This window comes from Nicotiana sylvestris, chromosome 2, assembly GCF_000393655.2.
Source record: "Nicotiana sylvestris chromosome 2, ASM39365v2, whole genome shotgun sequence".
Lineage (NCBI taxonomy): Eukaryota > Viridiplantae > Streptophyta > Magnoliopsida > Solanales > Solanaceae > Nicotiana > Nicotiana sylvestris.
The window spans coordinates 102014363-102037694 of NC_091058.1; the positions used below are offsets into that span (position 1 = coordinate 102014363).

The 23332-nt window shown below is 41.1% G+C and overlaps 1 long non-coding RNA gene across 1 annotated transcript; it reads left to right on the forward strand.

The window, feature by feature from the left end:
* Positions 1 to 19911: 19911 nt before the first annotated feature.
* LOC138886366 (uncharacterized) lies at positions 19912 to 21563 on the forward strand. The gene is made up of 2 exons (XR_011405067.1): positions 19912 to 20117; positions 21238 to 21563. It is a non-coding gene; the product is annotated as an uncharacterized lncRNA (long non-coding RNA).
* The last annotated feature ends 1769 nt before the right edge of the window (positions 21564 to 23332 follow it).

Here is a 23332-nt window from a genome sequence, read left to right on the forward strand (position 1 = left end):
ACCTGAACAAGCACAACCCCAATGTCCTTAGGTAATTCCAAGAGCGGAAAGGATTGAAATGGTTCAACACCAGTGTCCTAGATGCAAATGAATACCTGGTCAAGGAATTCTACGCAAATGTTGCTCACATCAAGCAGGGAACTAAGGTGATAAAAGTGCGGAATCTAAAAATCTTCTTTGACTCTTGTGCACTGAACACATATGTGGGGTTTGAAGAAGTGAAGGCAGTGCAGTATTTGGAGAAGCTAGCCATAGGTGATGCAGCTCGTCCCTAGTTGGCTGAGATTCTGGCAATCCCAGGGTCAATACCTCTGTGGCTCACAGTAGGGGTTCTAATTATTCGGGCCACCCTAAACTTTGAAGCAAAAGGGTGGAAAACGTTTGTGTGTAGCCGCATTGACCCATGCCTCAATGAAAACATGCTCCCACTTCCCTGTGCAGTCTTGGTGGCTTTAATTATGGCAGGGTATCCGATAAATGTTGGTGCCATCATGTCCACCAACATCACTTTAGCTGTCCAGAAGGGTGAGATATCCTATTCATACCCCAACTTCCTCCCGAATACTTCAAGGATCAGAGGGTGGAGCCGACGCATTATGACACCAACGTGAAGTCCAAGAAGCCTTTCTCCTGGTACAACCTTCAGGGAGCTGACAACCCTAAATTCAAGGGAAAAGCTACTACCTCAACTGGCCAGTCTGAACAGCCAGCGGTAGTGGTTACTAATTCAGCTGCCGAGCCTTCCACAACAATTTGTACTTCCACCAGGACAGTAGCCATGCCACCATCTTCATCCTCCAGTCCACCAGCTTTTGCTAGATTAGCAGTTCCATTACCAGTGCCAGCTTCCTCTTTCTATTCTCAGACTGCGTTGCGAGTCTTCCAAACATTGGCAAGTCTCAACAACTGGATGCAGGCAGCTACTAAAAAGCTGGATGATATATCCAGTGCTGTTGTAGCACAATCCTCAGCCCCAGCAGAGCCACAGGTACCTCCATTAGTGGAGGAAGACTTGAAGAAGATTATGGTTGACAAGAAGACTATCATGGATAAAGTGGAGGCAAAGGGGAAAGCTATTGAGGATTTGGGAAAACAGGTCAAGAAGATGCGGAGATCTCAGGCATCAAAGAAGTCTTTGGATAAGCTGAGAAAAGAGATTGAGAAGATTAAATCTGCCGGTGATCTACCATTAGACTTGCTCATGGAGAGAGCACCCTCAGCAGCATAGGCAGTCCCAGCAGCACAAACAACACCAGAGGCAGCAACCGGCCAGTCTGAGGAGCCGGTTGCCACTTCCCACACTGCTGAGGAGATGGTGCAGATGCTCAGCAACCCAGTTGCCTTAGCCAGGTGATGATCAAATATAGCTTGAGGTTGAGGTTGTTGATGATCCTATGCAGACTAAGACCACATAGGGAGTTCTCTTAACTCTCTACCCTTTCCATGTTCTTATTTTTGTTAAGCATTGGGGACAATACTTATTTTTCATTGGGGGTGGTCTATTCTGAGTATTTGACATTTGGGATGTAATAACTCTAATACTATTTTCCTTTCATCTTTATTTTCCTTTTGGTATGTATATATTCTTCCCATTTTATATAGATATTCATTTTCCTTATGTATATATTCATTTGACTTCGGTTTGTATATTCATTTATCTCGCTTTCTGTAGTTTATTTCATAGCTTCTTTAGTTTACTTTTCCTTAGTAGTATAACTGCTTATTTACTTTAATAGCTTCTTTTTTATGTTTTGAGTGAGCAATAACCCTTAGGTTTTCTTAATGCTACGGTTCTTTCCAAAGGTGGATTATGTGTAAATCGGGTGGCTCTTCCCAACGATGGATAGCGTGACAACCTTCTTAAGGGATTGAGTCTATTTTCTTTTATGTTTTGGTAAATATAGTAGTAATGAATAAAAGGGGTCTCAAGCATGCTTCGCTTGGTGCCAGCACATTTACCTATGAGAGTACGGTTAAAAACACGTTGTTGGCAGATAATAGCTCTAGTTGTGACTCTTTTGACTCTTGTGTTGACTTAAGCAGTCATCGAGTGGTTCAAATCGAGCCATTTGTGATTCTCAATCTTAGCTAGGGTTGTTGTGAGTCCTTGACTCTATTCTTTTTAGAAATCCAGAAGCGTGAGAGGTGAGATGTTTAGTTGCATACCCATGCTAATGGTCTAGAACTTGCCCCTAATGTTTGTCTAGGCAAAATTCTAAGTGTAGCTTGGCTTGAGAAATGATCATAGGCTCTCCTTGATCCAATTTGAAATTTTAAATCTTCCATGACCTACCAATGTGATATCCCTAGTTAACCCCTTTGATCCGAAGCCCTTTTTCTTTCAATAACCACCATGTTACAAGTCTTTATCCATTTTGTAATGACCCGCTCTTGGCACCCGATCTTTCCTTAGCATTCTTGAGAAATAAATGGCAAAAAAGCGTAAGTTTGGGGGAGAGGCAAGGAGTTTGAAAGTGATAAAAGGCACAAAGAAGAGAAAGAAATGAAGAAAAGGGAAGGCAAAGAAAAGAAAGAAAGAAAGAAATAACAAAAAGAAAAATGCCAAAAAGGAAAGTGAATAAAGTGAATAGTTGAAGGGATCCAAAAGAAAATAAGGAGGAAAGGCTAAAGTAATTAGAAAAGAAGAAAAATGAATGTCATGCTCAAGAAAGAGTGATGTTACGTCTCCCAAGTTCCCCCGAGGAAGAAGAAAATGACTCAAAGAGTCGAGAAAGTATGAGCCGAAAAGAGAAAATGGAGTGCTTAAGAAAGATGAAACCATTCTATTCCAACAAGTCCTACCTTGATCCAAAAGCCTTTATTACAACCCGCAAAACCCCTATATGATTTTAAGTTGAGTGAGCTTACATTAGTGGTGATTTACATGAGGGGCAAGCTTATGGTACTTAAAGCTGGACTTCTGACGTTCTTTTAAAAGAGATGAGCGAACTTTTCACAATCCTTGCTTTGAGTGTCACATTCTAAAGTGAGATTTGCTAATGGAGAGAAGAGGAGGAGGATTTTGGGATCCACAATGACCTAAATAAAAGAGCGAGCTTCCTTGATGAGTAGAGTCAACTCTTGATGCTCAAGAGTCACACTAGAACTATAGTACTCAAAAAGCCAAATAATTACATTGTTGATAATTCATATGTGTTGTGGGTAATTGTTGGTCCCAATTGATATGTAATTGATTCACCTTAGGCTAGTTGAAATATCCCTTTTTCTAGTGAAGGTGGGAATTTTCTTATTTGCTTGAGGACAAGAAAAAGCTTAAGTTTGGGAGAGTTGATAAGTAGAGATTTTGACCGCTTATTTGCTCTCTTTTACTTGCGTTTTAGCTCGAAAATGCTTAAAGGTATTCCCGAAAACTAACGAAATGTGCTTACTTGCAGGATTATTGGGAAACAAGCCAAAGAAGTCAAAATCAACTCATCAAGGAGTCAAAAGTGAACAAGAACCAAAATAGGGCAAAAAGGGCTAGCAGTGCGGACCGCACAATTCTAGTAAAGCTGCAGAAGAAGATTCAGAGAATATGTTTTGGCCAGCTCAGGGAGTGCAGATCGCACTGAAATTGTGTGGTCGCAGGAGGCCAAGTGGGCCGCATCCATTATTATGCGGACCGCAGGATTGAGATTCAGAGAGCTAGAAAGTAAAGGAGTGTGGATTGCATCACTTTTTTGCGGCCGCACCCATTTTTATGCGGACCGCAGAAGAACCCAAGTTCCAAGCCCAAGTTCCTAAGAATGTGGACCATACGACAATTGTGCGGCCGCAGTAGCTCATTGTGTGGACTGCACCAGAATTATGCGGGCGCACAACCTTCGCAGGGGTAATTTTGTCAGATATTTTCAACTTAGTACAAATAGAACTTTTTATCATTTTTAGATTAAGTTTAGTTTGCAGAGGTACACCTAAGCGGTTTTCTTTACTTCTTTGATTAATTTTGTACTAGATTGACTTCTTAACATTAGATTTTCTTTGTTTAATAAATGATTATGCATTCTATCTTAATTTCTTCTTCTATTTCTTTCTTTTTCATGAGTAGCTAAATCTTTAGCTAGAATTGTGGCTCAACCCAAGTGTGGGTACTTAATGGGTATTGAATTTTAGGGCTTGTTTGTAATTGGGTTAGTGATATTTAGCCTTGTTTATGCTTAAATTCTAGAATTAATGGTTGCAAACATTGATTCATGCCTATTTGACCTAGTCTTTGCTTGAGAAAGAGATACCGGGTTCAGGAAAACTTGGCTAACAAGGAATTGGGGTGAACTCAAAAAATTTATAGCCCCATATAAAGGGTCAAATCTAGAGATAGCAAGACCCGAATTGAGCATAAATCACTTGATTGTGCAATACCAATTTAGGCTTGAGAAAGCCAAATTGGGCAAAATTACTTAAACTACTGAGAGGTACAGAGTGAGAAATTGCGTGTGATTGCTATACCACGATCCTGATTAATCAAACTAGTACTATAGTTTACAACCCATTAGGTAGCCACCTAGGTGGAAGTCACAACCCTAGATTCCTTTATCATTTGAAAAACAACCAAAACCAAAAACATTGTCTTCTAGTTTATTATTTGCAATTATTAGCTAAAAGTAGAAATAGAAACAACCAATCAATAAGTGGAATTCCAAATTGAGTCACATCATACAAATACTCTAGTTATATACCTAATCCAAATTCTAACTCCCTATGGATTCGACCCCGACTTGTGTTGGGTTTATTATTGCTTCGACCGCCTCACTACCTAATTGTGGTGTGAATTTGGGCGAGATCACATGTAAGCAGCAATATTCAAGTCAGTGCAAGGTCGGGTCTCATGGTTGCTATCATTGTGGAGACATTGGTCATATAAAGGCCAACTGCCCAAAGTTGAGGCGTAATTTCAGTGGGGGATCAACTCGTCCTTCTAGTTCATCAGCTACTACAGTTGCACCACCTCAGGCTCGTGGTTCACATAATTAGACCAGGCATGGGGTAGGTAGAGGTGCAGATTGCGTTACTCAATGAGGGGGACAAACCTGTTTGTTTGCTACACTTGATCGCAAGAGTGCAGAGGCATCCGCAGAAGTTATTACAGGTATACTTCTAGTCTGCTCACATAATGCTTATTCCATAATTGATCCAGGTTCAACGTTTTCGTACGTGACTCCATAATTTGCAATTAACCTCGGGCTAGAACCTGAACAACTTAGTAAGCCATTCTTATTATCTACTCTAGTTGGCGAGTCAATGGATGCCACAAGAGACTGTAGAGGTTGTATAGTTTCAGTCTAAGGTCGCAGCACCGAGGCCGATCTCATAGAGTTAGAAATGGTGGATCTCGATGTGATCATGGGTATGGATTGGTTGTTTTCTTGCTATGCCATGTTATATTGTCGTGCCATGATAGTCATGTTCCAATTGCCAAATGAAAAAGTCTTGGAGTGGAAGGGTAGTTCAGCATCACTTGTAGGTAAGTTTATTCTTACCTTAAGGCACAACAAATTATTAGTATAGGGTGTCTCGCCTATTTGGCTCACATCATTAATCCAGAATTGGAACCACCAGATCTTCAGTCTGTGCCGGTTGTTAGAGAATTTCTAGAAGTTTTTCCAGATGACCTTCCCGAACTTCCTCCTGAAAGAATCATAGACTTTGGCATTGATCTCATGCCAGGCGCTCAGCCCATATCTATACCTCCTTAGAGAATGGCTCCAATAGAAGTTAATGAGTTGAGGGAACAATTGAAAGACCTTCTTAACAAGGGCTTCATCAGGCTGAGTGTTTCACCGTGGGGTGCCCCGGTCCTGTTTGTCAAGAAGAAAGATGGGTCTCTCAGAATGTGCATCGACTATCGGTAGTTGAATAAAGTTATCATTAACAACAAGTGCTCACTGCCAAGAATAGATGATTTATTTGATCAACTTCAGGGTGCAAAGTACTTTTCAAAGATAGACTTGAGGTCAGGGTACCATCAGTTGAGAATCAGAGAAGAGGATACATCTAAAACAACCTTTAGAACTCGCTACGGGCATTATGAATTTCTAATAATGTCCTTCGGTTTGACAAATGCTCCACCTGCATTCATGAACCTCATAAACAGAGTTTTAAAGCTATCCCTTGATACCTTTATTGTCATGTTTATAGACGATATTTTGATATACTCTAAGAGCAAGGATGAGCATGTAGAACACCTCAGGATAGCCTTGCAGACCTTGAAGGAGAATGAGCTTTATGCTAAGTTTTCAAAATGTGAGCTCTGGTTGCAGTCAGTAGCATTCTTATGCCACGTAGTATCAAGTGAAGGAATAAAAGTAGACCCTCAGAAGACAGAAGCAGTCAAGAATTGGCTAAGGCCGACAACGCCAACCGAAATCAGGAGTTTCTTGGGATTAGTTGGCTACTATAGAAGGTTTGTAGATAGATTTTCCTCACTTGCAACTCCATTAACTAAGTTGACTCAGAAAGTAGTTAAATTTCAGTGGTCAGATGCTTGTGAGCAGAGTTTTCAACAGTTAAAGAAGAGGTTGACCACTGCACATGTGTTAACCTTGCCGACAGGTTCGGGTGGGTTCATATTATATTGTAATGCCTCCAGAGTGGGTCTTGGTTGTGTTTATATGGAAGATGGAAAAGTTATTCCTTATGCTTCCAGGCAGTTAAAGAATCATGAGAAGAACTACCGCTCACACGACTTGGAGCTTGTTGCAGTGGTGTTTGCATTAAAGATATGGCGACAGTACCTTTAAGACGAGCATTTTGAAGTGTTTACAGATCACAAAAGCCTCCAGTACATTTTCAAGCAGAAAGAATTAAATTTGAGACAGAGAAGGTGGCTAAAGCTATTCAAGGATTATGACATCAATATCCTTTACCACCCAGGCAAAGCTAATGTGGTAGCAGCTGCACTTAGTAGGAAGTCAATGGGTGTCCTGGCCCATCTTGCAGTACAAAGGCGAACTTTGGGTCGAGAAATTTAAAAACTGGCAAATGATGGAATTAGATTGGATAAGACCGAAGAAAAAGGTATAACTACTTATGCCTTAGCGAAATCCTCTCTTGTTGCGCATGTTAAGGCTAAGCAAGATGAAGATCCAGACTTAATGAAGTTAAAAGAATGAGTCATAAGTAAAGAAATCACTACTTTTACTCTAGGAAGTGATAGAGTTTTAAAGTTGAATGATTGGTTATGTGTACCTGATGTAGATGGTCTTAGGAAGGCCATAATGGATGAAGCTCACAGCTCGAGGTACTCTATCCACCCAGGTGCTACCAAAACGTATCTGGACTTGAAAGAGTTGTACTGGTGAAAAGGCATAAAGAAGCAAGTAGCATATCATGTAGCCAAATATTTGAATTGACAGCAAGTCAATGTCGGGCATCAGAGGCCTGGTGGCCTAGCTCAAGAAATAAAGATACCATAGTGGAAATGGGAGATGATTATTGTCATGACCCCAGTTCGCCCTCCGTGAACTATCTTGACGGCACCTAGTCTCTACGACTAGGTAAGCCTAACAATTTGCGGAAAAAGGAAAACAACAAATAAAAACTAGTAAAAACTGCGGATAAACATAATGAAAACGTTTAAGATGCTGCTTGGCATATACAAATACACACTCTCAACTGAAAAGAACTCCCAAAACCTGGAATCTCATGAAATCACAAGCTATGGATACTACATAGTGCTCTAACTCTAGAATGTCTAAAATAAAAAAAATATATATAAGGGCTATAACTATAAGAGAGAATGGAGAGGGACTCCTCAGTCTGCGGACGCGGCAGATATACCTCAAAGTCTCTAAAGAATTGCCCCCGCCTCAAGGGTAGTAGGGCTGAGTCGAAGAACCTGGATCTACACACAAAAAACCATGTGCAGGAAAGGACATGAGTACACCACAACGGTACTCAGTAAGTGTCAAGCCTAACCTCGGTCGAGTAGTGACAAGGAAGGTCTGGGCCCTACTGGTCATATATATATATATAAGGAAATGAAATAGTAAGAAGTAACACAGGATAATAAGAATAACAACAACTACAACAGAGAGAGAAATCACAGAAAGAATATAACTCCATATAGACATAGCAACCGGGGATCTCCCAGGATATCGTCCTGTAGTCCCCAAATATAAATATCCACTGGATCTCCCAGGTGTCGTCCCGTAGTCCAACTCATAGTGCACGGGGATCTACCGGAATCCCAATCTTTAGTCCCAAATGTAAATACCCAGTACTGGGGGAATCTACCGGGTGCAATCCCGTAGTTCCAATATAAATGTGCAGGGGGATCTATTGAAATAAAAATTCATAGTCCCAAAGTAAACATGTAGGGGGATCTCCTGGAATATCGTCTCGTAGTCCCAAAGTAATCACGCAGCAGCAACACGAAGAATATTCAATTCAATCCAAATTTTCTACCAAGGTAAAACATGTATTTCTAACCTAGCATACTGCACTTAATTCAAATAAAGCAGTTTGAGCAAGTAAAGCAATTAAGTCAATTAGACATGCTTCCCTAAGCTAACAGTAGGCTTAAATTGCAAGTAGTATAAACAAGGAAGAAAACACAATTATAGTTACTTAATGAAAACAGGATTCTCAACAATTACACATGTATGCACTCGTCACCTCACGTACAAGGCATTTCATATATCAACAATACCACATCCAAAGGGGAGTTTTCCCATACAAGGTTAGGCAAGCAACTTACCTCGAACCAGTTCAATCAACTTGATATCACATTCTTTCCACGAGTATCCAACTCCGGGTGGCCCAAATCTAATCAAATTAATACCAATGCGTAAATACAACTACAAACAACTAATTTAGCTAAAGGAAACGAAGCTAAGACAAGAAAATAGGAACAAGCCCAAAAATCTTCTCCGGGCCCATGTCTCAAAATCGGGTAAAGATCATAAATTATGAACACGCATTCACTCACGAGTCTAACCATAACAAAATCCCTCAAATCTGATATCAAAACCCCAAAATTAGGCCTAAGAACTTTTCTCAACTTTTCCCCAAATTTTCATCCCAAATTCAAATTTAAAAGATGAATTTAAGCATAGATTCATGGAAACTAATCAAAACCGAGTAAGAATTACTTACCCAAAACACCCAGGTGAAATTCTATCCAAAATCGCCAATCCCTGAGCTCCCAAGTCAATTTCCAAAGTTTGAGTTCAAACCCTCGATTTTAACCTTTTTCTGACTAGTGAATCCGCTTTTGTGGCCATGGGACCGCAAGTACCGCACCTACGACTTTTCATTAAAGTCCAGCTTTCGCACCTGCGACCTCTTGTCCGTAGATGCGATGTCGCTTCTGCGGTAAATGGGCCGCATCTGCGACCAAACCCCAAATTGCCTCAGACTGCACCTGTGGTCCTCGAACCGCTTCTGCGGTGCCGCACCTGCGGTCCCACACACGCAGGTGCGGTTATGACAGGTTCAACACTCAGATTTTTGCCTAAGTCATAAATCAACTTTCGTTAAGCTCTTGAAACTCACCCGAGGCCCCCCGGACCTCAACCAAACATGCCATCCAATCCTAAAACATCATACAAACTTATTCCAACCCTCGAATCACATCAAACAACGCTAAAACCACAAATCACTATCCAATACAAGTCTAAGGATTTCCAAAACTTCCTATTTCTGCTTTCGATGAAAAAGTCTATCAAACCTCTTCCGAATTACCTGGAATTTTGCACACACGTCCCAAATGACACAACGGACCTACTCCAATTTTCGGAATTCCATTCCGACCCCAATTGCAAAATCTCACTATCAATCTAGAAACTTAAAAAATTCAACTTTCAGCATTTCAAGCCTAAATAAGCTACGGAACTCCAAAACACAATCCGAAAAAGCCCTTAAGCCCGAAATCACCCAACGGAGCTAAGGGAACCAACGGAATTCCATTCTTAGGCCGTCTTCACATTGCTCTGACTACAGTCCAAATTCTAAAGCTTAAACTCTCATTTAGGGACTAAGTGTCCCAAAACACTCAGAAACTCAAAACGAATCCTCCCGGCAACTCATAATAGGAGAAATAAGCATGGGGAACGCAGTTATTAGGGGATCGGGGCGTTAATTCTAAAAATGACTGGTTGGGTTGTTACATCCTCCCCCTCTTAAAACATCCGTTCATCCTTAAATGAGCATAGAGACATACCTGAAGTAGTAAAAAGAGGAGGGTAACGGTTGCGCATATCCTGCTCGGTCTTACAAGTCACCTCCTCGACCGGCTGACCCCGCCACTAAACCTTCACGGATGCAATGTTCTTTGACCTCAGCTTCCGAAACTGCCTGTCTAATATCGCCACCGGCTCCTCAACATAAGATAGATCCTTGTCCAACTGGACTGAACTGAAATCCAACACGTGCAACGGATCACCGTGATACCTCCGGAGTATCGAAATATGAAATACCGGATGAACTCCTGCCAAGCTGGGAGGTAAGGCAAGCTCATAAGTAACCTCCCCAACATGCCTCAATATCTCAAAAGGACCAATAAACCTCAGACTCAATTTCCCTTTCTTCTCAAATCTCATAACGCCCTTCATAGGCAAAACCCGAAGCAAGACCCGCTCTCCAACCATATAGGAAACATCACAAACCTTTCGGTCCGCGTAACTCTTCTGTCTGGACTGGGCTGTACGGAGTCTATCCTGAATTACCTTAACCTTCTCCAAAGCATCCTAAACCAAGTCTGTGCCCAATGATCTAGCCTCACCCGGCTCAAACTAACCCACTAGGGATCTACACCGCCTAACATATAAAGCCTCATACGGTGCCATCTGAATGCAGGACTGATAACTGTTATTGTAGGCAAACTCCGCTAATGGCAACAGCTGATCCCAAGAACCTCCAAACTCCATTACACATGCACGGAGCATATCCTCAAGAATTTGAATAGTGCCATTGGACTGTCCGTCCATCTAGGGGTGAAATGTTATGCTCAACTCCACCTGAGTACCCAACTCATGTTGTACGGCCCTCTAGAACCGTGATGTGAACTGAGTACCTCTATCTGAAATGATGGAAACTGGAATACCATGCAGACGAACAATCTCCCGGATATAAATCTCCGCCAACCGCTCCGAAGAATAGGCAGTACACACAGAAATGAAGTGTGCAGACTTGGTCAGCCGATCCACAATCACCCAAATAGCATCGAACTTCCTTAAAGTTTGTGGGAGTCCAACTAAGAAGTCCATTATGATCCTCTCCCACTTCCACTCCGGAATCTCTATCTGCTAAAGCAACCCACCCGGTCTCTGGTGCTCGTACTTCACCTACTGACAATAGAGGCACAGAGCTGCAAACCCAACTATATCTTTCTTCATCTGCCTCCACCAATAGTGCTTTCTCAAATCTTGGTACATCTTCGCGGCACTCGGATGAATGGAATGCCGCGAACTATGGGCCTCCTCTAGAATCAACTCCTGAAGCCCATCAATATTGTGTACACAAATCTGACCCTGCATCCTCAATACCCCGTCATTACGAATAGTCACATCTCTGGCATCGCCATGCAAGAACTTGTCCTTGAGGACAAGCAAATAAGGGTCATCAAACTGACGCTCCTGGATACGATCAAACAAGGAAGCTCGAGAAACCACACAAGCAAGGACCCGACTAGGCTCTAAAAGATCCAATCTCACAAACTGGCTGGCTAAGGCCTGAACATCCATCGCCATGGGCCTCTCCGCTACTGGTAAATAAGTCAAACTCCCCAAACTCTAGCCTGGCAACTCAGAGCATCGGCCACCACATTAGCCTTGCCCGCGTGATACAAAATAGTGATATCATAGTCCTTCAGCAACTCTAACCACCTCCTCTGGCGCAAATTAAGGTCATTCTACTTGAACAGGTGTTGCAAACTCCGGTGATCAGTATAAATCTCACAAGGCACACCGTACAAATAATGATTCTAGATCTTCAAGGTGTGAACAATAGCAGTTAACTCGAGATCATGGATAGGATAATTCTTCTCATGTACCTTCAACTGTCTGGATGTGTAGGCAATCACCCTACCGTCCTGCATCGATACAACTCCAAGGCCAATCCTCGAGGCATCACAGTAGACAGTATAAGACCCCGAACCTGTAGGCAATATCAAAACTGGGGCTATAGTCAAAGCTGTCTTAAGCTTCTGGAAGCTCACCTCACACTCTTTCGTCCACCGGAACGGAGCACCCTTCTGGGTCAGCCTGGTCATAGGTGTTGCAATAGATGAAAACCCCTCAACAAATCGACGATAATAACCTGCCAAGCCAAGAAAACTGTGGATCTTTGTAGTTGAGGATGGTCTAGGCCAACTCTGCACTGCTTCCACTTTCTTCGGATCCACCTGTATACCCTAACTCGATACCACGTGGCCTAAGAATGCCACAGAATCCAACCAAAACTCACATTTCGAGAACTTTGCATATAACTTCTTTTCTCTCAAAGTCTAAACTACTGTCCTCAGGTGTTGCTCATGATCCTCCCAACTCTGGGAGTATACCAGAATATCATCAATAAAAACAATGATGAACGAGTCAAGATATGGCTGAAATACATTGTGCATCAAATGCATGAAGGCTGTTGGGGCATTGGTCAGCCCAAATGACATAACTAGGAACTCGCAATGACCATACCGAGTCCTAAAAGCAGTTTTTGGGATATTTGGCTCCCGAATCTTTAACTGATGGTAACCTAAACATAAATCAATCTTAGAAAACACTCGTGCACCCTGTAGCTGGTCAAACAAATCATCAATACGAGGCAAAGGATACCGGTTCTTCACTGTAACTTTGTTCAACTGGCGATAATCAATGCACATACGCATAGAACCATCCTTTTTCTTCGCAAACAAGATAGGAGCACCCCAAGGTGATACACTAGGATGAATAAAACCCTTATCAAGCAATTCCTGTAACTACTCCTTCAACTCAAGAGGGGCCAAACGATACGGAGGAATAGAAATAGGTTAGGTGCCCGGCAACAGATCAATGCCAAAATCAATATCTCTAACGGGCAGCATACCTGGAAGATCAGCTGGGAACACATTAGAGAAATCCCGTACTACTGGGATTGAATCAACTGTAGAAGTATCAATACTAATATCTCTCACATAAGCTAGATACACGTCACACCCCTTCTTAACCATACGTTGAGCCTTAAGGAATGAAATAACTCTATTGGAAGTATGATCTAAGGTACCCCACCACTCTACTCGCGGTACACCTAGCATAGCCAGCATCACAATTTTGGCATGACAATCAAGAATAGCATAATGGGGCAACAACCAGTCCATGCCCAAGATAACATCAAAATCTACCATGCTGAGCAATAATAAATCGGCTCTGGTATCAAAATCACTAAGAGCAACCAAACACGACCGATAAATGCAGTCTACAATAAGAGAATCTCCCACAGGAGTAGAAACATAAATAGGGGAACTCAAAGAATCTCGAGATACACCCAAATGGGGGGAAAATAAGAAGACACGTAAGAATTGATGGAGCCTGGATTGAATAAAACCGATGCATCTCTATGACAAACCAGGACAATACCTGTGATGATAGAATCGGAGGCGACAACCTTAGTACGGGTAGGAAGGGCATAATATCTGGCCTGGCCTCCCCCTCTAGGGAAACCTCTACCTCCCCAACCTCCACCTCTAGCTAGCTGGGCAGATGGGGTAGCAACTGGTGCTGTGATCATAGCTTGAGAACTCTGCGGAGCACGTTGTGGCTGAGAAGTCTATGGAGGTGCACCCCTCCTATGTCTGGGCAATCCCTCACCATATGGCGTGTGTCACCACACTCAAAACAAGCTCTGGGAGGATGTGGCGGTTGTGACTGGCTCGGTCCAGATCTACTGGACTGACCATTGAAAGCACCCCACGCAGAAGGCGCACTAGATACTAGAGGTGCATAATAAGGCTCCTAAGGTCTAGGAGGAGCTGGAATACCACTGGCTGCTGGAAGAGTTGAATGAACGGGGAGACTCTTATAACCCCTACCATGACGAATTGCAGCTGGAGCACGGGCACCAGAATAATGGCCCGACTCTCAAGACCTCTTGGCCTCCCTCTCCTCTCTATCCCGAGCATGCATACCCTCTACTCTCCTTGCAATGCTCACCACCTACTGATAAGAAATATCCATCTCCAACTCACGAGCCATGCTGGACCTGATACTGAGAATGAGCCCCTCAATAAATCGGCGAACCCTCTCGCGAACAGTAGAAACCAAAGATGGTGCATGTCTAGCCAAGCTAGTGAAACGGACAGCATACTTCAAGACAGTCATAGTACCCTGGCGCAAATGCTCAAACTTTGTGCGCCATGCGTCCCTGAGGCTGTGAGGAACATACTCTCTCAGGAACATATCTGAAAACTAAGTCCAAGTCAGGGAAGCTGCCTCATCCGGACTGTCAAACTCATAAGTACGCCACCACTCGTAGGCGGCTCCTCGAAGCTGGAAGGTAGTGAAGAAAACCCCGCTCGATCCTGATATACCCATGGTACGGAGGATACGGTAGCACTCCTCTAGAAATCCTAGAGCATCATCTGATGCTAGACCACTGAATGTAGGAGGCTTGTACTTCTTGAACCTTTCAAGCCTCCGCTGCTCATCCTCGAAAGTCGCTGCCCTGTCCTCGAGTTGATCTGAGGCTGCAGGATGTACAGGAATAATCTCTAGGACCTGATAAATATGCACTCGCTGCTCAAGAGTGCGGGCAACGGGCGTCTGTGCTCCTCCCTCAGCCTGAGATGTGGCTGCAGCAAGGGGAAACAACCCTGCCTGAGTCAGAGTGGTGTATATGCTCATGAACTATGCAAGAGTCTCCTGAAGAGCTGGAGTAGTAGTAGTAGTAGGTGTATCAGGCTCCTGGGCTCCGACGGGAGCTGTTGGTGGCTCCTCGGTGGTAGCTTGCACGGGTGCTCGGGCTGCACCGTGTGCGCATCCTCGGCCTCTACCCCGACCTCTAACAGCTTCAGTAGGGGGAGCGGGCCCCTGATCATCTCTGGTAGCACGTATCATCACCATCTGTGAGACAATAGAAGACAGAAGCTTAGAATTGTGATATCAAAAATCTCGCACGACAAGGAAATCAAATGAAGTAGAATTTTCCTAACAGTTACATAGCCTCTCGTAGATAAGTAGAGACGTCTCCGTACCGATCCGCGAGATTCTAATAAACCGGCTTGTGATTCATGACTCCTATGAACCTAGAGTTCTGATACCAACTTGTCACAACCCCAGTTCGCCCTCCGTGAACTATCATGACGGCACCTAGTCTCTACGACTAGGTAAGCCTAACAATTTGAAGAAAAAGAAAAATAACAAATAAAAAGTAGTATAAACTGCGTATAAACATAATGAAAACATTTAAGATATCGCTCGGCATATATAAATACATACTCTCAACTGAAAAGAACTCCCAAAACCCGAAATCTCATGAAATCACAAGCTATGGATACTTCATAGTGCTCTAACTCCAGAATGTCTAAATCAAAATAAATACAGAAGGTCTGTAACTATAAGAGAGAATGGAGAGGGACTCCTCGGTCTGCGGACGTGGCAGATATACCTCGAAGTCTCTGAAGAATCGCCCCGCCTCAAGGATAGTAGGGCTGAGTCGAAGAACCTGGATCTGCACACGAAAAACATGTGCAGGAAAGAGCATGAGTACACCACAGCAGTACCCAGTAAGCGCCAAGCCTAACCTCGGTCGAGTAGTGACGAGGAAGGTCAGGGCCTTACCGGTCATATACATATACATATACATATATATATATATATATATATATATATATATATATATATATATATATATATATATATATATATATATATATATATATATAAGGAAATAAAACAGTAAGAAGTAACACATGATAATAAGAATAACAACAACTATAACAGAGAGAGAAATCACAGAAAGAATATAACTCCACACAGAGAAAGCAACCGGAGATCTCCTAGGATGCCGTCTTGTATCCCCAAATGTAAATATGCAGTTGATCTCCCAGGTGTCATCCCGTAATCCAACTCATAGTGCATGGGGATCTACCAGAATCCCGATCCGTAGTCCCAAATGTAAATACCCAGTACTGGGGGAATCTACCGGGTGTAGTCCCGTAGTTCCAATATATTACAGGGGGATCTACTCGAATACAAATCTGTAGTCCCAAAGTGAACATGCAGGGGGATCTCCCGGGATATTGTCCTGTAGTCCCAAAGTAAACACGCAGCAGCAACAACACAAAGAATATTCAATTCAATCCAAATATCCTACCAAGGTAAAACAGGTATTTCTAACCTAGCATGCTGCACATAATTCAAATAAAGCAGTTTGAGCAAGTAAAGCAATTAAGTCAATTAGACATGCTTCTCTAAGCTAACAGTAGGCTTAAATTGCAAGTAGTATAAACAGGGAAGAAAACACAGTTTCAGTTACTTAATGAAAATAGGATTCTCAACAATTAGCACATGTACGCACTCGTCACCTCACGTACAAGACATTTCCTATATCAACAATACCAAATCCTAAGGGAAGCTTTCCCCACACAAGGTTAGGCAAACCACTTACCTCGAACCAGCTCAATCAACTCGATATTATGTTCTTGCCATGAGTATCCAACTTCGGGTGGCCCAAATCTAATCAAATTAATACCAATGCATAAATACAACTACAAACAACTAATTTAGCTAAAGGAAACGAAGTTAAGACAAGAAAATAGGAACATGTCCAAAAATCCTCTCCAGGCCAACGTCTTGGAATCGGGTAAAAATCATAAATTATGAACACTCATTCACTCACGAGTTTCCTCAAATCCGATACCAAAACCTCGATCAAAACCCCAAAATTAGCCCTAAGAACTTTTCACAACTTTTTCCTAAATTTTCATCCCAAATTCGAATTTAAAGGATGAATTTAAGCATAGATTCATGGAAACTAATCAAAACCGAGTAAGAATTACTTACCCAAAATAACCAGGTGAAAATCTCTCCAAAAATCGCCAATCCCTGAGCTCCCAAGTCAATTTCCAAAGTTTGAGTTCAAACCCTCGATTTTAACCTTTTTCTGACTAGTGAATCCGCTTTTGTGGCCATGGGACCGCAAGTACCGCACCTACGACTTTTCATTAAAGTCCAGCTTTCGCACCTGCGACCTCTTGTCCGTAGATGCGATGTCGCTTCTGCGGTAAATGGGCCGCATCTGCGACCAAACCCCAAATTGCCTCAGACTGCACCTGTGGTCCTCGAACCGCTTCTGCGGTGCCGCACCTGCGGTCCCACACACGCAGGTGAGGTTATGACAGGTTCAACACTCAGATTTTTGCCTAAGTCATAAATCAACTTTCGTTAAGCTCTTGAAACTCACCCGAGACCCTTATGACCTCAACCAAACATGCCAACCAATCCTAAAACATCATACGAACTTATTCCAATTCTCGAATCACATCAAACAACGCTAAAACCACAAACCGCTCTCCAATCCAAGCCTAAGGATTTCCAAAACTTCCTATTTCCTCTTTCGGTCAAAAAGTCTATCAAACCTCATCCGAATTACCTGAAATTTTGCACACACGTCCCAAATGACACAACGGACCTACTCCAACTTCCGGAATTGCATTCTGACCCCGATTTCAAAATCTCACTATCGATTCGGAAACTTCAAAAATTCAACTTTCGGCATTTCAAGCCTAAATAAGCTACGGACCTCCAAAACACAATCCGAACATGCCTCTAAGCCCGAAATCACCCAATGGAACCAACGGAATTCCATTCCGAGGCCGTCTTCACACTGCTCCAACTACGGTCCAAATTCTAAAGCTTAAACTCTCATTTAGGGACTAAGTGTCCCAAAACACTCTGGAACTCAAAACGAATCCTCCCGGCAACTCACAATAGTAGAAATAAGCACGGGGAATACAATTATTAGGGGATCGGGGCGTTAATTCTAAAAATGACCGGTCGGGTCGTTACATTTATTATGGATTTTGTAGTAGGTCTGCCTCGCACATACCGTAAGCATGATTCAATTTGGGTTATCGTAGACCGACTCACAAAGTCCGCGCATTTCCTATCAGTAAAGACGATAGATTCTGCAGAGCAGTATGCGTAGTTGTACATCAAAGAAATAGTCTGCTTGCATGGTACTACAGTTTCAATCATATCTGACAAAGGCCCTCAATTCACGGCGCATTTTTGGAAGGCATTTCAGAAAAGGTTATGTACCAAGGTCAATTTGAGCATCGCTTTCCATCAACAAACTGATGGTCAGGCATAAAGAACCATTCAAGCTCTTAAAGATATATTGAGTACATGTGTTATAGATTCTGGAGGTAATTGAGATGATCACTTGCCACTTATAGAATTTGCTTACAATAACAGCTATCAGGCCAGCATTGGCATGGCTCCTTATGAAGTATTGGATAGGCAAAGATGTAGGTCTCCAGTGGGTTGGTTTGAACCAGCAGAGGTGTCGTTGATTGGTCCGGAGTTTGTTTGTGAGGCCTTAGAGAAAGTCCAGCTAATCAGAGAAAGACTGAAAGTGGCTCAGAGTCGTCAAAAGTCTTATTCTGACAAGAGGCATCGTGACTTAGAGTTCATGGTTGGTGATAAAGTGTTTTTGAAAGTTCACCAATGAAAGGAGTTATGAGGTTTGGTAAGAAAGGGAAACTTAGTCCTAGGTTTATCGAGCCTTATGAAATTACAGAAAAGAAAGGAGACGTGGCTTATGAGCTAGCGTTGCCCATTGAGTTGTCCTCTGTTCATCCTGTCTTTCATGTATCTATGCTTAGAAAGTCATTCATGATGAGTCGCATATAATACCTGCCAATACCATAGAAATTAAAGAAGGCTTGAATTATGAAGAGGTACCTATAGAAATTCTCGATAGGCAAGTAAGAAAGTTGAGAACAAAAGATATAACATCGGTAAAGGTTTTGTGGAGTAATCATGATTCAAAAGAGTCTACGTGGGAGGTCGAGGGAGATATGAGGAAGAAGTATCCTTATTTATTTGAGGAACAAGGTATATGAACCTAGATTTGGCATGACATGCATATTTCATTTATTAAATACAAGTTAGCAAGTGTTTATGTCCTTACTAGATTATACTTAGTTGTTGAAGTAATTTAATTTCTGTCAGAGTATATTTAGTTATTAATAATTTAGTACCATGCCAGAGTATATTGAATTCATTAAAGTGATTTACTTTTGCTGAAGTATTGTGCTTTAGATTTTGGTTGGTTATTGTGGTACTTCCTTGTCGGAGAGTGAGTAATTAGTTTATGAGCTGTGTATGGTGCCTATGAATAGCCTATTATAGTATATTTGGTTGTTGTTGGTGTAGTTGTAGCATTGGTGACAGAGATATTTTTTTGGATAGTCCAATTTACAGGGGAGACTCTGCCGAAATTTTTGAAAATTTAGGGAGTTAGCCAAAATTTAGAGTCCCTTGGAAAAGTGAGTAGTGCTAAGAAAACTTAAGAAGTTCAAGAACTTAAGGAATGATTGTTAGCTTAAGAATAAGACCCTAGCAACATTCGAGGACAAATATTTTTAAGGAGGGAAGATTGTAACACTTTTCAAATTTATAAAAGTTTCAAGACACGCTAAATATAGAATTTTTTTTTTAATCTTGCCTTTAGTGCATAAAAAATTATATTTCTATTATGGATTTAAACCCTTGTGATTGTTTTTTGAGTTACTTCCCTATTTATAAATAATTGAATATATAATTAGGAGAATATTAATAATTTTAATATTACTAATTATTAAAAGTGAGTATCATTAATTATTAATTAAGTCAAAACAAAACAAAAAGAAAAAAACAATAAAACAAAAAAAAAAGGAGGGGGGAGGGCCATAAAATGGTGGTTGTAAGAAACGTACTTCATTTAAGAAGGGCAAAAAGCTTGAAGCCTTAATCAAAACACAAGTAAAAAGTCTGAAGGCTGAAAAGCCTTATTGGAACAAAACAGAAGGCTTAAACTCACGCAAGCCTCATACGAAAAGGAGAAACAGAACGCGAAACAGAGCAGAGGCAGCCTTGCTACTCAATACTTACGCAGGCAACGAGAAGTTTTAGGGTTCTTTACAAATCACTAATTCTTGAACTCAGGTATATAAAATTCTCTATTGTCAATTATTGTACAGTCGTAGTAGGTAAGAATCGAATAGCTAATTCCGTTCTTTCTCTATATCAACATTAAGTTCCATGTGTTAGCTGTGAAACTTTGAATTTAATTAAAATGCAATAGTTATTGTAGAATCAATTATATGACGGGTATAAATTGGACCGGGACCTATATATTGGCTCGAGGAGTTTTGAGGTGAGTTGATATAACCCTTTACTAAAGTGGCTTAACTCACAAAAGCACGCATACAAGGTGTTTGATGAATTGCTTAAAAGAATTAATATATACTCAATTGGAGCGAGCGGGTACCTATTAACTTAAATTATTCTACCTATTAACTTAAAATATATGTGCATAAATTTTCAAATTTTTGTGTTATTCTTATATGCCATTTTCATGTTGAAAATTCATGAAGAAGCAAGAATCTTTAGATATACTTTTAAATGTTTATTTCATTCTTATGCCATGCTTTACATTTAAGGATACAAGTATGAGTTTGTATGGGATGTTTTAGAAAAGATTTAGACTTGAAAAGTGATAAGAAGAAGTATTAGAAAGAAAAGATTTTGGGGAGTATCCTCTATTCTGAGAAGGGGTCATCGTCCAGGCTGAGGGTCCTGACCAAGGCGTTGACTTCCTGAAACTACTTGTGCTCGAGTAAGGAGCACACGAGCCGAGGGTCTCGTTGCTGAGAATTTACTTAGCCAGGCTAAGGTATGATACATGAGCGTTGAGAACCATGAAGCGAGTGGCACCTCGTGGATTGGGCCTATTCAATCAGGTTGGGATCAGACCTGTGCCGATCATACGGTGACTAAGATAGAAATAAGTCAGGATTGTTAGAACTCCCGAAGTATAAAGTAAATTATTTTTTTATAAGAAAGAAAAAGAAAAGGAATTTCTTTTAGAATATTCATGAACTGCTGCTATGCAATTATTTTAGAATTGTTCTTAGATGTTTATGTTTTCCACGCATTCAAAATCTTTATGTGTAATGTATATTTTATTAAAGTTTCGTCCCGTGTCGTCGAAACTCACTAAGTACAATGGATGGTACTGACGTTCTCTTTTGGGAACCTACGTTGGTCTGCGGTACAACATAAGAACCGATTTTGCAGGCAAGCAGGTTACAGGTTAGGACTTCCCTCACTTCTAGTGCTATTGGTGAGCTCCGCTTTTGTTCGTGGAGTACTCCTTTGAGTCGTCATTATTTAGCTATTTCTTTGTTTACTTAGAGAACTGGCCAGGAAATCTCATGTCCTGAGCAGTGTGATGTTTATTAGTAGAGGCTTCATAGATGCAGTCGATGGGTTAAGATTCAGATGTTTTTGGATAATAATTTAGCAATATTTTAGTGGTTACTACGATAAAGTTTTGGAGTTGGTTTATTTCAGATATTTAAATTAATTGAAAGTATTTTGTTAAAGTTTTGTCTTGTTGCATATAAAGTTTGAAGTTATAATAGATTTGATAAGCGCAAATGGTTCGCTCGGTCAAATTCAGTGATCGGGTTCCGGTCACGACTTGTTCAGAAAATGGGTCGTGACACATATTTTCTTCCCCCCCCAACAAAGTTGTGCATAATATTAACAAGTAGGCCAATTGGCCGAACAAGTCCAAAGTCACGTACGTGTACAAAGCTAAGTATGCTTCCTCTAGTTAAAGAAATATAAATAATCTACCTGGGTATTGAGTATAACCATTATAGGAGCAATTCACTTAACAGGCCGATATACTCTAACTATGCTTCTGCTGGTAAAATCAAACGACAGGCATATTACTTTTCAAGGTGCTTTTTTTTGGAACTTTTAAACTAGTTCAAGTCTTAGTGGAGGGTAAATCAAATGAGATTCTCAGATTAGTAACTAATTACATCCATAATTAACAGAGAAGTTGAAGCTGAAAAAAAATGTAAATCGGTGCATCAGTTTATTTTTTTCCCAACAAAAGTCCACTATTGATGGATGATGGGGTTTAGGCTGGACCCCGAACCTATATATTATCAAAAAGAACTAGTAAACGGTGGAGGATATAGACCATAGCCTTCGGAACAAGATGAAGAGTGACATTAATCACTCTAGTGTACAACTAACTGAAGCGAGAGAGAAAATTTTGGGAAATAATCTCAATAACAAAGGGGTTACAGGTGAAAGTACAAGAGGGGAGGTGAATTGTCGATATTTCTTTTTGTATTCTAAGTAGTTGATTAGTTTACCAATTAGTCGACTGAAGATAAGAACAAAATAAAAGTAAAGCGGAAATAAAGTGCAGGAATTAAAGACACCAGGATTTTATACTAGTTCGAATTTAATGTGAATCCTACGTCAGTCCCCTTGGGTTGCAAGGGTGCTCTCTTTCAGTATTTGAAGTTTTTCGATTACAAGAGAGTTGATATAGCTTTACACCAACAGCTTAGTCACTATGTCACTTCTCTCTTTTTGATATAATGTCTCACTAGTGTTTATCGATCTCATTTTCTTCTCTCACTAATTACACAGCAGATCTAAAAAGAACTACAATGTTTGTTTGGAGTGAAACAAAAAAAAGTGATAGTGGTTCGTTCAAAGTATGTATGCTTCAAGCCTAGTACAGATCTATATATATTTTGTGAGGAATCGTAGACTAGTACTGATTCTTTCCAAGAATAAGGTGAAGCTTCCGTTGATTTTCCTTGACTTGTGGCCTTGGCAGACTCCTTCCGCTAAGTAGATCTTTCTGTTATTTGAGTAATCAAAGTTGGATCCCTTGATTTCGGGCTTTAACGGCCTGCCTTTGACAGAGGAATCTCCGGTATAGAGCTTCGCAATCTCGTTTTCCTTTAATTTGAGACCTTCCTATAATATCCTCCGTCAATCAGCTATCAAATTGTTGACTGATTCTTCTTTCGGATTTTCGCTACTTCTTCCTTTTTAGCCTCTAATCTTTGATACCTTTCCTTTGCTTTGCTTCTGCAGTTTCCATCATTCTCCTTCCTTACTTACTTCCGTTGAGAGATCTTTTCCGTATTCTTTTACTTCTTCCATACTTGAATGATAGAGCTTCTTGAGTCCTTTGTTTTATCCCTCGTGATCCTGCACCATAGTAGTATGTTATTTTTTATCATTGGAATTTATATTTAAGAACATGGACCTTTACAACAGGATGCTAGACACAGAGTTAACATCGCTATATATTGGTCAGGATTATCTATTGTTAGCAT